This window comes from Pleurodeles waltl, chromosome 12 (genome assembly GCF_031143425.1).
Source record: "Pleurodeles waltl isolate 20211129_DDA chromosome 12, aPleWal1.hap1.20221129, whole genome shotgun sequence".
NCBI lineage: Eukaryota > Metazoa > Chordata > Amphibia > Caudata > Salamandridae > Pleurodeles > Pleurodeles waltl.
In genome coordinates, this window is record NC_090451.1 from 330,407,198 (window position 1) to 330,423,915 (window position 16,718).

General features: G+C 50.2%; 1 long non-coding RNA gene across 1 annotated transcript in view; it reads right to left on the reverse strand.

Annotated features, from left to right (window-relative positions):
* The window catches only part of LOC138267480 (uncharacterized), a 169,877-nt gene that overhangs the window by 103,108 nt on the left and 50,051 nt on the right, over positions 1-16,718 (reverse strand). Inside the window, exon 2 of the long non-coding RNA XR_011199808.1 lies at positions 13,207-13,340. This is a non-coding gene — a long non-coding RNA (uncharacterized lncRNA). The remainder of the gene's footprint in view (positions 1-13,206; positions 13,341-16,718) is intronic.

Below are 16,718 nucleotides of genomic sequence, written 5' to 3' on the forward strand. Positions count from 1 at the left end.
CCACCTCCGCCGGAGTCATAGCCCAGGAGGGCACAAGTATCGTCACTGGTCAGGAGACCACCGCCACCGCCGGAGTCATAGCCCAGGAGGGCACAAGTATCGTCACTGGTCAGGAGACCACCGCCGGAGTCAGTTGCCAGGAGGGCCCAAGTATCGTCACTGGTCAGGAGACCACCGCCACCGCCGGAGTCATAGCCCAGGAGGGCACAAGTATCGTCACTGGTCAGGAGACCACCGCCACCGCCGGAGTCATAGCCCAGGAGGGCACAAGTATCGTCACTGGTCAGGAGACCACCACCGCCGCCAGTGCCCAGGAGGGCCCAAGTATTGTCACTGGTCAGGAGACCACCGCCAGAGTTATAGCCCAGGAGGGCCCAAGTATCGTCACTGGTCAGGAGACCACCGCCGGAGTCATAGCCCAGGAGGGCCCAAGTATCGTCACTGGTCAGGCGACCACTGCCGGAGTCATAGCCCAGGAGGGCCCAAGTATCGTCACTGGTCAGGAGACCACCGCCACCGCCGGAGTCATAGCCCAGGAGGGCCCAAGTATCGTCACTGGTCAGGAGACCACCACCGGAGTCAGTGCCCAGGAGGGCCCAAGTATCGTCACTGGTCAGGAGACCACTGCCGGAGTCATAGCCCAGGAGGGCACAAGTATCGTCACTGGTCAGGAGACCACTGCCGGAGTCATAGCCCAGGAGGGCCCAAGTATCGTCACTGGTCAGGAGACCACCGCCACCACCGGAGTCATAGCCCAGGAGGGCCCCGGCAGCCACAGCCCCGCTGGGCAATGAGGGACCGTCATGCCACACACCAATGCCCAGTCCAGAGAACGTCATGCCACACACCAATGCCCAGTCCAGAGAACATCATGCCACACACCAATGCCCAGTCCAGAACCGCCATGGCAAAGCACCGCTGAACAGTCCAGAACCGCCATGGAACAGCACCGCTGAACAGTCCAGAACCGCCATGGAACAGCACCGCTGAACAGTCCAGAACCGCCATGGAAATGCACCGCTGAAAAGTCCAGAACCTCCATGGAAATGCACCGCTGAACAGTCTCGAACCGCCATGGAAATGCACCGCAGAACAGTCCAGAGCCCGCCATGGCAAAGCACCGCTGAACAGTCCAGAGACCGCCATGGCAAAGCACCGCTGAACAGGACAAGCACCGCTGAACAGGGCAAGCACCGCTGAAGAGGGAAAAGACCGACACATCAAGCATCGTTATCCCATGTGCAGCTGGGACAGTGACGGGACAGGAACTGTCATGGGGAGACTAATCCAGTCTGGGCACCATTCCCCCTCCAGAACCAGTGGAGAGATCCATCCACTCTGTCTGTCCTTCACAGGATGAAGCACTCTGGGCACCAGTCCCCCTCCAGAACCAGTGGAGGCTGTTATCTACTTGAGAGACTGTGGCTTTGCACTCCCCAGGATGATACAGTGGGCAAACCACCCACTGTAGAGACTTGAGAGACTGTGGCTTTGCACTCCCCAGGATGGTACGGTGGGCAAACCACCCACTGTAGAGACGAGAGACTGTGGCTTTGCACTCCCCAGGATTGAACAGTGGGCAACCCACCCACTGTAGAGACTTGAGAGACTGTGGCTTTGCACTCCCCAGGAGTGAACAGTGGGCAACCCACCCACTGTAGAGACTTGAGAGACTGTGGCTTTGCACTCCCCAGGATTGAACAGTGGGCAACCCACCCACTGTAGAGACTTGAGACTGTGGCTCTGCACTCCCCAGGATAGTACAGTGGGCAAACCCTCCCCTATGTCGTAGGTGCAGTACTCACCGTTGTCTTCGCCGGCGCCGGCGTTGGTCTTTGTAGATGAGTAGGAATACAAGGGCTGGTAGGATTTGTAATTACGGCTCCATGGTGTCCTCCTTTCCTCGTGGGATGTGTTCAGGTGAGCATTTTCCCATTGCAGAAACTGGTCCGCCGTGTTTTTATCCACAGTGTATCTGCCCCGGAAAAGGTGGCGGATTGGCGGGTTGTGATACTATGGGCGGTATATTGTCTTCCGCCTGTCTGTTGGCGGTGACCGCCGCGCTGCTTGTCTGTACCACCGTGGCGGGCAGTGTGTTAAAGTGGCTGTCTTTGTTGGCGGTTTCAGCCAGGGTCATGATTCCCTTTTTTTGTCCGCCAGCCTGTTTGCGGTATTACCACCGCTTTAACACCGTCCGCCAGGGTTGTAATGACCACCATAGTGTCTTACCTGTGTGTCACTGCACTGGAAGTACTGTTGAATGATAGATCTTCTGCTGTCCACATCCTCATCCTCTGCCTCCTTTTCGTCACTGTCCACAGGTTCCACCGCTGCCACACGCCCATCTCCAGCCTCATCCTCCTGCAGAAAAGGCACCTGGCGACATAAGGCAAGGTCTTGCCACATGCAACATGCCACAATGATCTGGCACACCTTCTTGGGTGAGTAGCACAGGGAACCACCTGTTAGATTGAGGCACTGAAACCTGGTCTTCAGAAGGCCAAAGGTTCGCTCGATAATTCTTCTTCTTCGCCCATGTGCCTCATTCTGACATTGTCCTGGGATTCCTCACTGGGGTCAGTACCCATGAGAGATTGGGGTAACCAGAGTCACCTGTTAGCCAGAGACTCACCCTTAGGCCAACCCCACACCCATATACAAACATACCCTGAGTGGGGACCATGGGCTCACTGTTAGACCCGACAGCCTTAGGGTGGTCACCCCTAACTTTTTGCCTGCCTCCCTCCACTTTTTGGACACTGTTTTTGCTGGTTTTTAGACTCTGCACACTTTATCACTGCTAACCAGTGCTAAAGTGCATATGCTCTCTCCCTTTAAACATGGTAACATTGGATCATACCCAATTGGACTATTTAATTTACTTATAAGTCCCTAGTACTGTGCACTATATGTGCCCAGGGCCTGTAGATTAAAAGCTACTAGTGGGCCTGCAGCACTGATTGTGCCACCCACTTAAGTAGCCCCTTAACCTTGTCTCAGGCCTGCCATTGCAAGGCTTGTGTGTGCAGTTTTACTGCCAATTCGACTTGGCATTTAAAAGTACTTGCAAGCCTAAAACTCCCCTTTTTCTACATATAAGACACCTCTAAGGTATGCCCTGGGTAAACCATAGGGCAGAGTGCTGGGTAGGCAAAAGGCAGGACATGTACCTAAGTAGTTTACATGTCCTGGTAGTGTAAAACTCTCAAATCTGTTTTTACACTGCTATGAGGCCTGCTCCCTTCATAGGCTAACATTGGGGCTGTCCTCATATATTGTTTGAGTGGTAGCTGCTGATCTGAAAGGAGTAGGAAGGTAATATTTAGTATGGCCAAATGGTGATGTAAAATCCTGCTGACTGGTGAAGTTGGATTTAATATTACTATTTTAGAAATGTCACTTTTAGAAAGTGAGCATTTCTCTGCACTTAAATCTTTCTGTGCCTTACAATCTACGTCTGGCTGGGTTTAGTTGACAGCTTCTTGTGCATTCACTCAGACACACCCCAAACACAGGATACTCAGCCTCACTTGCATACATCTGCATTTTGAATGGGTCTTCCTGGGCTGGGAGGGTGGAGGGCCTGCTCTCACATAAAGGACTGCCACACCCCCTACTGGGACCCTGGCAGACAGGATTGAACTGAAAGGGAACCTGGTGCACTTCTAAGCCACTCTTTGAAGTCTCCCCTACTTCAAAGGCACATTTGGGTATATAAACAGGGCCTCTGCCCCTTCCAACTCAGACACTTCCTGGAGAAGAAACTTGGAACTAGAACCCACATCCTGCCAAAAAGAACTGCCTGGCTGCCCAAAGGACTCACCTAACTGCTTTCTGTGAAGGATTGCTGGCTTGTTGTTGCCCTGCTGCCTTGCTGCTCCCTGGCTGTGGTGAAGAAGTGCTCCCCAAGGGCTTGGATAGAGCTTGCCTCATGTTCCCTGAAATCTCAGGACCAAAAATACTTCTTTCTTGCAACTGGACTCCTTGTGCAGCGAAAATTCGACGCATAGCTTGCTAAAACTGACGTACAGCCTGCCCCGCGGTGAGCAATTCACAGCACTCCGAACCGGAACAACACAGCCCGACTTCGCAAGGAGAAGATCGACTCGGCGCCTGTGTTACGACCGGAACTTCGACGCATGGCCGACTGGATCGAGGCACAGCTGACCTGGGACGACACGGCCCGACTTCCATAGGGGAAATTGATGCAGCGTCTGCCAAGCGGAAGAAACTTCCACGCAACGCCCACCCGAACGACACAGTGCTTGTGTCTTCACTCCACAAGCCCAGGATTCCATGTACAGACCCTATGGCTTCTGAAAATCCCGCAACCCAAAGAGGATCAACGACCGAGCACCAGAAATCGACACACAGCCGTCCCTGCGTGGAAACCAAATGACGCATCACCGTGTGCGGCCTGAGAAAATCGACGCACACCCCCTTTGTTTCTATGCTTCTCCTCCTCTGCGGCCCATTGCGGAGATTTTCACGTGAACCAGGTACTTTGTGCTTGAAAGAGACTTTGTTTGCTTTAAAAAGACTTAAGGCACTTTATATCACTTTTCAGTGATATCACTACATTTACTTATTGTAACTTTGATAGTTTTGACCTGCAAATACCAACATAAATATTATATATTTTTCTAAACACTGTCTAGTGTATTTTTGTGGTGCTATATTGTGTTATTGTATGATTCATTGCACAAATACTTTACACATTGCCTTCTAAGTTAAGCCTGACTGCTCATTGCCAAGCTACCAGAGGGTGGGCACAGGATAATTTGGATTGTGTATGACTTACCCTGACTAGAGTGAGGGTCCTTGCTTGGACAGGGGGTAACCTGACTGCCAACCAAAGACCCCATTTCTAATACACACCTATTAGCCACACCCGGTGCCTCTGGAGTTGAGCCATCACATATGGAAAGCTGCTATTCCTCAGGATAAAGGCATCATGCACAGGCCCAGGATACTTTGCATTTACATGGGAGATGTACTGGTTCTCCAGGCACACTATCTGCACATTCATCGAGTGAAAGCTCTTTCAATTTCTGAACACCTGTTAATTTCTCTGCGGTCGGACAAAAGCAATATGTGTACCATCAATTGCCCCACCAATGTTGGATATATGTCCCATTGCATAGAAGTCAGCTTTTACTGTGGCCAAATCCTCCACCTGGGGGAATACGATGTAGCTGTGCATGTGTTTCTTCAGGGCAGACAACACTCTGGTCAGCACGTTTGAGAACATTGGCTGTGACATTCCTGCTGCCAAGGCCACTGTCACTTGGAAGAAGCCACTTGGCAAGAAATGGAGCACAGATAGGACTTCCACAAGAGGGGGGATCCCACTGAGCTGATGGATAGCTGAGATCAGGTCTGGCTCCAATTGGGCACACAGCTCTTGGATTGTGGCCCTATCAAGTCTGTAGGTGAGGATAATGTGCCTGTCCTCCATTGTTGCCAAGTCCACCAGGGGCCTGTAAACGGGGGATGGCTCCATCTCCTATTCATCCTCAGCGGTTGTAATCTAGGGGGCAAAACAATGAGTAACTGGTCAGTGTCTGACATTTCCTCACTGTGCAATTCATTGCATGTTGTAACAGAAACAGTATGTTGATGTTTATTCTCAAAATGTGCTTATGTCTGCTGTGACGCAGTTAGGTGCCATGGCCTACCCCCCCCCGCTGTTGCGGGAGGCGGTTGAGTACCGCAGTGCAACTCCTCATTGGTTATCATTGGGCCCTATGGGTTACAATAGCCAATGGTGATGTACGCCGGAGGTGACGGTACGCACCACCGCGGACGTGACCGCCATTTTCTATCTGTTCACTCATTTGCTACCTGACCTTCAAAAGGAGAGGACCTACACTGCAAGTGCTGCTGTGACTTGTATTTGGAAGCGACCATGGCTCGAGTCACTGGGGAAAGGGCTCCTGCCTTCACTGCTGCGGAGTTGGAGAGACTGGTGGATGGGGTCCTACCCCAGTATCGATTGCTGTATGGGCCTCCAGACCAACAGGTGAGTACACTGTGTGCACGATGCATGGGGCATGAATGCATGAAGTGCTGTGTGTGAAGTCCTCGTGTAAGGGGGGGTAGTTGGGGGGTCCTGGGCAGCGTGCTGCATGTATGGTGGGCAATGTATGTGCGTAAGGGGATGGGAGGGATATGGTGGGCCATGAGTGTAACAAGCCGGACGGTATGACTGATACCATTTTCTATTTTTATTTTTCTGCAGGTCAGCGCCCATCAAAAAAGGGTATATAGTGTGCCATCCCCAAGGATGTGCGGACCCTGGGGGTCTGCGGCAGGTGGAGCACCCACTGTCGCAAACGGTGGGAGGACCTGAGACGCTGGACAAAGAAGGCAGCAGAGGCCCAGCTGTGGATGGCCTCCCAATGAGGAAGGGGTGCCTTTCGAACCCTGACACCCCTGATGTTCCGCATACTGGTGGTGGCCTATCCAGAGCTGGATGGGTGCTTGAGGCCATCACAGCAGCCACAAGTGGGTGAGTACAGTTCCCAATATACTACTTGCGCATCGAGGGGTGGTCTCTAGGTGGGGGATGTGCACCTGTTGGTGCCCCTAGGCAGGCCGGACATTGCAGGGTAGGTTCCATGTTGGGCAGGGCCTGATGCACTCCATCCCCAAACAAGTTAGTGGTCATTCACTACTGGGCAGGGATCTGTTGGTCTCAGGTATGCTGCAACTGGCATTAGGTATTACTGTGCATGACCTGGTGACTAGCATTGTGACTGGTAGTGCATCGCCTAGTGCGTAGGGCTGTCCCCTGTGTGTTGTGTATGCCAACGGTGGTGTTGTTGCTGGCATTGACTAAGTATATCCTCTGTCTTCCCCCATTTTTGTTTTGCCACCCTGTCCTGTGCATTAGCATCATCTGGCGGATGAGCAGAAGCACCGGCGACGGAGGAAGCTGCATCCCACAGGGCCCAGGAGGCCGAATCCACCGACAGGGAGGGCACCAGTGGGATGCAGGGCGAGGGGAGCACCACGGCGGGGACTGGAGGGGACAGTTCTGAAAGTGATACTTCCTTCGATGGAAGCCCCCTAGCGGTGGCGGACACCTCTGTGGCCACTCCAACTACAGGTAAAGTCGCCCTCCCAGCAGCCCCTCAGCGAGTTTCCCGTGCCCGCTCACCCAGGAGGGTGGGCATCTTCTTCGCCCTAGACACCTCAGGCCCTGCCCCAGTTAGCCATGCTGCCCTGAGCGAAGAGGCTATTGATCTCCTGAGATCCCTCTCTGTTGGGCAGTCAACCATAGTGAATGCCATCCAGGGGCTGGCAGGGCATTTGCAACAAACAAATGCATTCCTGGAGGGCAATCACTTTGGCATGGCGGCCCAACAGAGATCATTCCAGGCTCTGGCCTCCTCCCTGTTGGCAGCCATTGTCCCTGTCTCTAGCCCCCCCTCCAACTTCCTCTACCCAGTCCCATTTCCCTGAACCCTAACCCATCCCAAGCACACATTAAGACCAGCATGCACCCCAGACAACAAACAGGAGTGGCTCAGGCAAACACAAGCACCACACATATCCCACAGGCACTCACACAAACACCATCCAGAAGCAGACATGCCAACATCCACTGCCTCCACTGTGTCCCCTCCTGCTTGTCCTCTCCCACTGTGTCTATGCCCCCTCCTCCCAAAGTACACAAACGCAAGCACTCAGACACCCAACAGCCATCCACCTCACAACAGCATCCAGCCCATGCACCTGCACCCAAACACAGCAGACAGACACCTCCTACAACCACCCCCTCTTCCTCCACTCCCAAACCTTCACCCTCTTCACACCCCAGTGTCCCTAAGAATCTTTTCCACCCTTGACCTCTTCCCTCTCCCCCTCATCCTTCACTTTGGGCCAGAGTGGGCAGAACCCAGGCCAGCACCTAAGCCACCCAGTCTACTGCCACTGTAGTTTTGGCAGCCACTGCAAGTGTAAGAGGCTCCAAGGAGACACCCATCAGCACTGGCAGTGTGCCTGCACCAGCTGCCAAGGGGAAGAGCAAGGAGGCACCACCAGCTACCAAGGGCAAGGAGGCACCACCAGCTGCCAAGTGCAAGGAGGTACCACCAGCTGCCAAGTGCAAGGAGGCACCACCAGCTACCAAGGGCAAGGAGGCACCACCAGCTACCAAGGGCAAGGAGGCACCACCAGCTACCAAGGGCAAGGAGGCACCACCAGCTACCAAGGGCAAGGAGGCACCACCAGCTGCCAAGGGCAAAGAGACACCACCAGCTGCCAAGGGCAAAGTGCCTGCCCCTGCAGGCAGGAAGGACAGGAGGCCTGGTGCTGTGACAGGATCTGAGCCCCCACCACCAACCATGGTGCCTCAGCCATCCGAGGCTGCAGGGAAAGGGCTGGAGCCTCACCCCCACCTCCACCAGCACCGCCACCAGCACCACTGGCAGCAGCAGCAGCCCCAGTGGGCAGCCGTCCGAGACTGCAGGGGAAGGGCCGAAGCCTCCCCACACAGCAACCAGCACTGCCACCAGCACCGCAACCAGCACCACTGGCAGCAGCAGTAGCCGCAGTGGGCAGCCGTCCAAGGCTGCAGGGAAAGAGCTGGAGCCTCCTCCCACTGACACCAGCACCACCACCAGCACTGCAATCAGCACCACTGGCAGCAGAAGCAGCCCCAGTGGGCAACCGTTCGAGGCTGCATGGGAAGGGCTGGATCCTCCGCCCACCACTGGCAGCACAGACACCAGCACTGGCACTACCACCACTGTGCAGCGATCGCCGCTCGCAGATGGACTGTAGTCCTGCCTCCATGGAGTGTTATGCATCCTGCCCACTGCAAATCTTGTGGGTATGACACACAGATGAGAGACTGGGACCTTGCACTACCCAAGTGCTGCATCACAGCACACAGAGCCCCCTCCAGAACCAGTGGAAGAAGGCAACCACCCACCCACTCCTTGCCAGGATGAAGCACACTGGGCACAAGGCCCCCTCAAGAACCAGTGGAAGAAGACATCCACTCATCCCCTCCTTGCCAGGATGAAGCACACTGGGCACATGGCCCCCTCCAGAACCAGTGAATGCAGGCATCTACTAGAGACTGTGGCCTTGCACTCCCCAGGACCAAGCAGTGGACAAACCACCCAGTAGAGAGACTGTGGCCTTGCACTCTCCAGGACCAAGCAGTGGGCAGACCACCCAGTAGAGAGACTGTGGCCTTGTACTTCCTAGGACTAAGCAGTAGGCAAACCACCCAGTAGAGAGACCGTGGCCTTGCACTCCCCATGACCAAGCAGGTGGCAGAGCACCCAGTAGAGGGACTGTGGCCTTGCACTTCCCATGACCAAGCAGTGGACAAACCACCCAGTAGAGAGACTGTGGCCTTGTACTCCTCAGGACCAAGCAGTGGGCAAACCACTCACTTGAGAGACTGTGGCCTTGCATTCCCCAGGACCAAGCAGTGGGCAAACCACACATTTGAGAGACTGTGGCCTTGCAGTCCCCAGGACCAAGCAGTGTGCAGACCACCCAGTAGAGAGACTGTGGCCTTGCACTACCCAGGACCAAGCAGTGGGCAAACCGCCCAATTGAGAGACTGTGGCCTTGCACTCCCCTGGACGTCACAGAGGCATGTAGCCCCCTCCAGGACCAGTGGCGTTGTACCATCTTCCGGCTGAGGGGTCCCTTCATTCCCCTTCCCCCTGAGGTGCCTGTGTATTTTCAACCTGATGTCCCAGCAGTGTTCTCTCCATGTTGGCCTTGGCCTATGTGACGTTGCCCTTTGGCCCACAGACATTATGGACTGGGCAGTGTCCATCCATTTGTATATATGTAAATACTTTTTTTGAGGACGTATTTATTGTATTTTATCTTATAACACTCACTTTAATCACTTCCTTTTGTCCTTGCATTATTCCTGAGGGGTACAGGGTGGATGTGTAATGTTGTTGCACCTGTTTGTGTGTATGTTGTTGGGGGCGGGGGTGTTGTGTGTTGCATGAGTGTGTCACTCTCTTTTTCCTCCCCCCTGTGTGTTAGGTGGCAGTACTCACCGTGGTCGTGGTCGCCGGCGTTGGTATTCCTGGTGTAGGAGGAGGTAGGCCGGCATGGGGAAAATGTGCAACTCGGGCTCCATGGCGTCGTGCTTCTTCCTTGAGTCACCAGAAGTGAGTCCTTTGCCTTCTGTGTACTGTTTCCGCCATGCTTTTTATGTCGTTGGTACCGCCCCTGAAAAGGTTGCAGATAGGCCAGTTGTAATACTGTGAGCGGTACATTGTCTTCAGCCTGACTGTTGGCGGTTACCGCCGTGGTGCTGGGTGCTACCACTGTGGCGGTCGGTGTGTTAAAGTGGCTGTCTGTGTTGGCGGTTTCCGCCGTGGTCTTAATTCCATTTTCTTTACGCCGCCTGTTGGCAGTATTACCGCCGCTTTATCGCCAACTGCCAGGGTTGTAATGAGAGACTATGGGCCAGATGTAACAAGATATGCTTTTGCGAGTCTGAAATTGCGAGTCGGTGCGACTCGCAATTTCAGACTCGCAAAAGCATATGCAGAATGGTGTCTCAGACACCTTCTGCGACTCGCTATGGGGTCGCAAAGACCCACCTCATTAATATTAATGAGGTGGGTCGCTTTTTGCGACCCCATAGCGAGTCCCTGCACTCACATGGATGGTGGCCTGCTGAAGTCAGCAGACCTCCATGTCTGTGACTGCTTTTTAAATAAAGCAGTTTTTTTTTCTTCATTTTGCAGACGTTTTCCTTAAAGGAAAACGAGTTGCAAAATGAAAAAAATAGCGAAACCATTTGGTTTCGTTTTTTCATAGTAGGCAGTGGTCCATAGGACCACTGCCTGATCTGAAAAAATATTTTTGTCGACATTCACAAAGGGGAAGGGGTCCCCTGGGGACCCCTTCCCTTTTGCGAATGAGTTACCACCAGTGTGACACTGGTGGTAGCTGCGAGTTGCTTTGCGACCGCATTCGATGCGAGTCGCAAATAGGAAGGGAACACCCCTTCCTATTTGCTAGTCGCATTCCCAAATTGCGAGTCGGTACCGACTTGCAATTGGGGAATGAGCATCGCAGGAGGCTGTTTGCATGGCGCAAACTGGGTTTTTCGCAGTTTGCGCCATGCAAACGGCTTGCTACATCTGGCCCTATATCCCTTACTTAGAAAAGAGAAAAACACAAAGGCTGAGATTCTGAAAAACCTAACAGGGAAAATATTAAAGGGGATAAAGAAACGAAAGAAGTAACAAAATCTGACACGGATACTGGTTCGGGTGATGACATTTTATATGAACGTTTCACTACACGTCCGCCACCTTATGTGGGTCCTATCCCGAATGATGGAGCTCAGTTGATAATAATGTGACCATAGCTATAACTTTTATTGATCCAGATGTTTCACAAGTTACTAACCCGATGCAAGCAGTACCACCTGCATTTGCACAACTCAAACTGACTCAGCCGATTGTGCCACAGCCATTAATAACATAACCGATTATTGCACAGCCTGTTACTACACAGCCTGTCACTCAGCAAACAGTTGCAAGTGCTACAGTGCAAATGAGTTCTGCTCAGATGGTAACACATGCTACAGCTTCAGGATCTCTGATTACCACTCCAGTACAAATTACTGAATGGATTACAACACAGACAGTGCCTGCACAGGTTGTTCGTACACCAGCTACAGTAGTTCAAGAGGCAGCTGGAGGTATACACTAAATGGGCTTTTCCCAACATCTCAAAATTCACAGATTGTAGTATGGACACATCCACAAACCATTCAAGCATTAGGAGAGGGAAGACAATTTGTCTTCACAACACAAACTCTGCTAGGTGAAACTAATTTATTAGAAGGTGGCTTATTTCTTCCTTGGTTTGAAGAGCTGTTAGAAATTGTGTGATCATTGAGGATGCAGAAAGACTGAGTACTAGTTCAAGGTCAAATGCTTGTCTAGCTCCAAAAAAGGAGAGACTACTAAACATGTGTAAATTAAAAATTTAATTGGAAGAAATTATTAGAGGATGCTAGGATCATGATCCCATAAACCAATATCAAGAAAAATAATGTATTTACTTGTGTAAGGAAATTACAAGAAAGGCTGTAACTGTTCATGATAAATTAACTGAAATGGCAAACAAATATGAGGTTAAAATTTCTAAAAGCATACCGTTACAGAGAAATTATAGAGTATCAAACAAATCCCAGGATTAATGGTATGTCTCAACATGTAAATGTATGCTCAAACCTAAATGCAATCTGCATATAGAAACGTACTACCCAAATTTAGCTTGTGCACGTGTAGTAGAGGGAGTGACTTGACTGCATCTCCCAGGAAGCCTTGTGTCTGTAACTCCAACCACCAGCCCAGTGTTCACTTGTCCAAATACCCCTGTTTGTTAACTCTCAGTTTAAGTGTACCCACTTGGGAGGATATCATTTGTCAAGTATGGAAAGTAAGGGAGTGATCTGACTGCTAAGGCCTGGATGCCCTGTTTCTGTAACACCAAACACCAGCCTAGAGTTTGCTTGGCAAAATACCCCTGTTTGTTAACTATCAATTGAAGTGTACTCACCTGGGAGGATACTATTTGTTAAGTGTATGTAATAGAGGGAGTGACCTGACTGCAACTCCCAGCAGGCCTTGTGTCCGTAACTCCAAACACCAGCCCAGTGTTAACTTGCCCAAAGACCCCTGTTTGTTAACTCTCAATTGAAGTGTTCTCACCCGTGTGTGAGCAATATGCAGATCATGCTCAACTCAGAGATGTGTCTGTCTGTTAGGGTTTGTGCACAGCAAAGAGCATGTCCCCTCTCACTGCACTAGTGGGTTCTGTAATAGCTCCCTTTTAAACTTACTATTGAAAGCCTTTCTTGTTATCTCACCTTCCCCCCCCCTAGGCTTCTGTGTATGTTGTTTAATGTGCTGTTTTGTTTACACATTGGGCCTTGCTTTTACCAAGGCTTCTTTAAAACACTCCGCTCTAGGCCATGTGTTAATTTACCTCATTTGCATAATAACTGAAACTCTGCACACCTTTTAAGAACATGTGCAGCATGTGAGGACCACACCCAGCTCTTCAAACCACACCCAGCTCTGCACACCTTTCAAGAACATGTGCAGCATGTGAGGACCACACCCAGCCCTGTCTATAAAAGACAGCCCCCGAGCCTCACCCAGTGCTTGTGCTCGTCTACCTCCCGCTTACCTGAGGACAGATCCCTCGGCGCTGGCACTCCTGCTCTCTACAGACTTTCATTGGCTTCAATGGGCGCAGCTGCTGGCTCTTTCTTCTTCCGGTTTCCGGTTCCTCCTTGCCTCAGCCTCTCTCCTACAAGCAACCTGCAAAAGAGAAAGAAGACAAGGTTAGACTGATCAGTATCTCTTGCCAGCAACAAGTAAGTGCAAAACTTTTATTACCTGAAAGAACTTTGACAACAATTTCTGGATTCGTGTATAGACAATTTGAAACAAGATACCTTCCACGAACATTGTGATTCAAACTCTTTGTTACAAGAATACTTTGCGGAACTTTGTGAGGCAAACAGTAAATCAAGGACTTGCACAAATTACATGCTGTATTTTGACGTAAAAGTACAGTATTTGTTTTTATAAAAGATTCTGGAAATATGGGAAAAGTGAGTCTGCTATTGGGAATTTAGGCTTTAGTTATATTAAGATGAATGTTTGATATTGGTAATTCTGATAACGGTATTTGTTTAATGTTTTAGAAGCTTTAGAGTAATAGAAAGCACATCCCAGAGCAGTAACACATTCCAAACCTGGAAACTAGAAACCAGGATCCAAGAGGTACTTTTAGAAGAAATTTTTTAATAAATAAAGGGATAGTCAGGAACCCAGTTAGGAATAGGTTGTACTTATCTGTTCTTTGTTTATGTTTCATTAGGCACTAGTTTCTACAGAAGTCAGAGAGGGCCGCAGATTTGTGCAGCACTTCAACAGTGGAAACGCAAGAACGGTGTTGTCTCTTTATTTTATTTTATCCACTTCCCCCCTTCCCTTGAGCTTCTGTTCTTAGTGCACTGTTTTAAAAACTAGTGTGCTGGAACAAGCAGTTTCAGGGTGGGGTCGGATTGTCTTCAACCTCCATCAGAACTGAACAAGGACTCAGGTGAGCTGGGCTTTGACACTGTCTACCTAGCTCCATCATGACCTCATACCCAAGATTACACTATTGAGGACAGGAATGACACCTTACCAAGTGTGTACATCAAGTGTTCCTGAGGCCTTAAAATGCATCACCAGATTGGTAGTGGCAGCAAACACATTGACATAGCACTGCACACATGATGTCTGCAGTCACATATACAACAACGTTCTGTGTTTACCTACATCTCACTCAACTATGCCTCCACATGGACAAAGGCACATGTTGATTCTACATTGTGCTGGTTTCACTGTTGGTAAGATGTAATTTACCCTCCATCAGCCAAAGTGCACTAATCTACACATCTCATGAGCTGCTTGAATCTAATAGTTTATGCAAGCTTTGCATGCCATGTCAAATATTCGAATACCATGGCACAAAAGCCTAACCTACAACTTAAGAATGTCCAATGTCTCGGCTTCTTGTAACACAAATGCTGTGGAGGTAGATGTCACACTTCAACCAGTAACAATGTACTGCCTTCATCAGCAGGTCAAGGTGCCACTGGGTATACCAAAGCCACCCAACAGACACACTACCCCCCTGGCTGAAGCCCTCAGTGATAACGACATTCCTTGACCTGTGGATGTGGTGGAGGGTCCTGGCCTATCTGGGCAACCTGGCCAGATGGCAACAGTGAGTCTCACTGTGGCCACAATATCACCTCCCAGTCCTGTTGCATCGACATCCCAGGCAACTATGCCCCACAGCCTGTGTATCTAGCACAGTTTCTACCATCTTGTGCCCCCTAGTCCTGGATCCTGAGGTTGAACATGACACTCTTGACACTAAGGGTCCAGAACCCAGCTGCAGAGGGTACCCTGTGCCAAGGGCACAGGCTCATAGGAGTAGGGTGCGTGGGAGGGATGCTGTGGGCCAGCATAGTAAGCCACTGGGCTTTCTGTCAGCCAGGACACAATCAGCCATATCTTGGGTGTCTATCTGGCGTCCCAAGGCGGTATGGGCCAAGTGTTGTCTGAACTCAGGGACATTAAGCAGCTGCAGAGGGTCATTATGGACATAATGAATGCCCACAATGACAACATGGGCATCCTGAGGGAAATCAACACCACCCTGAGCAGGGCTTTCCTCCCAACATCCACCCCTTCTGAGGTGGCAACTACATCACAGCCAAGTACATCTGCAGCACCCACAGGAAGGGAGGCCCTGCCAGAGGCACAACCAGCCTCAGACACCTCGGCCTCTGCAGCTGATCCCCCCTCGCAAAAAGGAATGTCCAGCAAAGAAACCAGAAGGTGCGGATGGCAAGACACCCACCACTGCCAGCCATAATCCTCTTCCATATTGTCCTTCTTTGTGTTCCACTCATTCACTTTGCTGACTGGCCCTGAACCACTTTCCATTTCCAATGGGATGAGTACTCTGAACTTTGGACTTCTAGTATTGTGGCTTTTACTCCAATGATTTCATCCACCATGACTGACCCCTTCACTTCACTTTGATTTTCATTTATGCCCCAATTTTAATTTATGTTTGTGCACTGAAATAAATACACAAGTCACAGACTCATTGTCTGCTGTCTTTAATTTCACATTTAGCCATGTAGATATGTCAGATCATGTGAACCATATGATGATACTCGAAGGCACTTGTGCAAATAGGGATATGTTGTATGTACACAGTGTCCATTTTAGGATTACAACCATTCCACACAAACACATACATTCAAGTGTCTTATCAAAGAAGAAATCTCTTTACACTGTGCAGCGCATAGGATATCAATATGTCAAAAACATAGCAAATCCTACATGTATGAATTATACTGGGTAAAGACTAAAATTTACAGGTACAGACCTCCATACCATGGAAGTAAGGGATTTATCAGATATTGTCATGTAGAATAGGAAATTTAAGTGGTTGATGTCATCAGCTGGAGCCATATTGCCTACCACACAAAAGCAATACAACATCATATAATGCAAGACTCAGACAGATGGCAGTACAAAGGTTTCTAATCACAGGGTCATTACAATCCAGTGCTTCAGCATCTGGTGGTATGACACACACGTCAGTGATGTGGCACAGGCACTTTGGCCCACAATGATGAAACACATCAACAGCTATATACAGTTCATACAAAAAGAGTGTTTAGCCAATGTGAAGGGAAACTAATATGAATTTGGCCTAGGACTACATATTTTCTGACCACGATAACATACATTATGCATCAGGGACACCACACGACAAGGAACAAGTCCAGTGGAGTCTTCTAAACTTCCATCCTATTACTGTGCAAGCTGTCTTGGCACAGGTCTTCTACACCCAACGTCTGTGTCCTACATTCCCTGGAACAATCCATGTCCACTTCGTATTTCTGAACAGCATCACAATCCTGCCAGTGTCACAACTCTGAAATACCCACATGAGGATGTCACGGTGAAGGTAACTGAACAAAGAACAAAACAAGGAGTATAGGTATGAGCCATACATATGACACAAGTCAAACAGCAAGCAACTGAAGAACAAAGTACATAACAATACATCTAACACAAATAAAGTAACAGCATCAAGATGTGAATGTGTCAAAATCT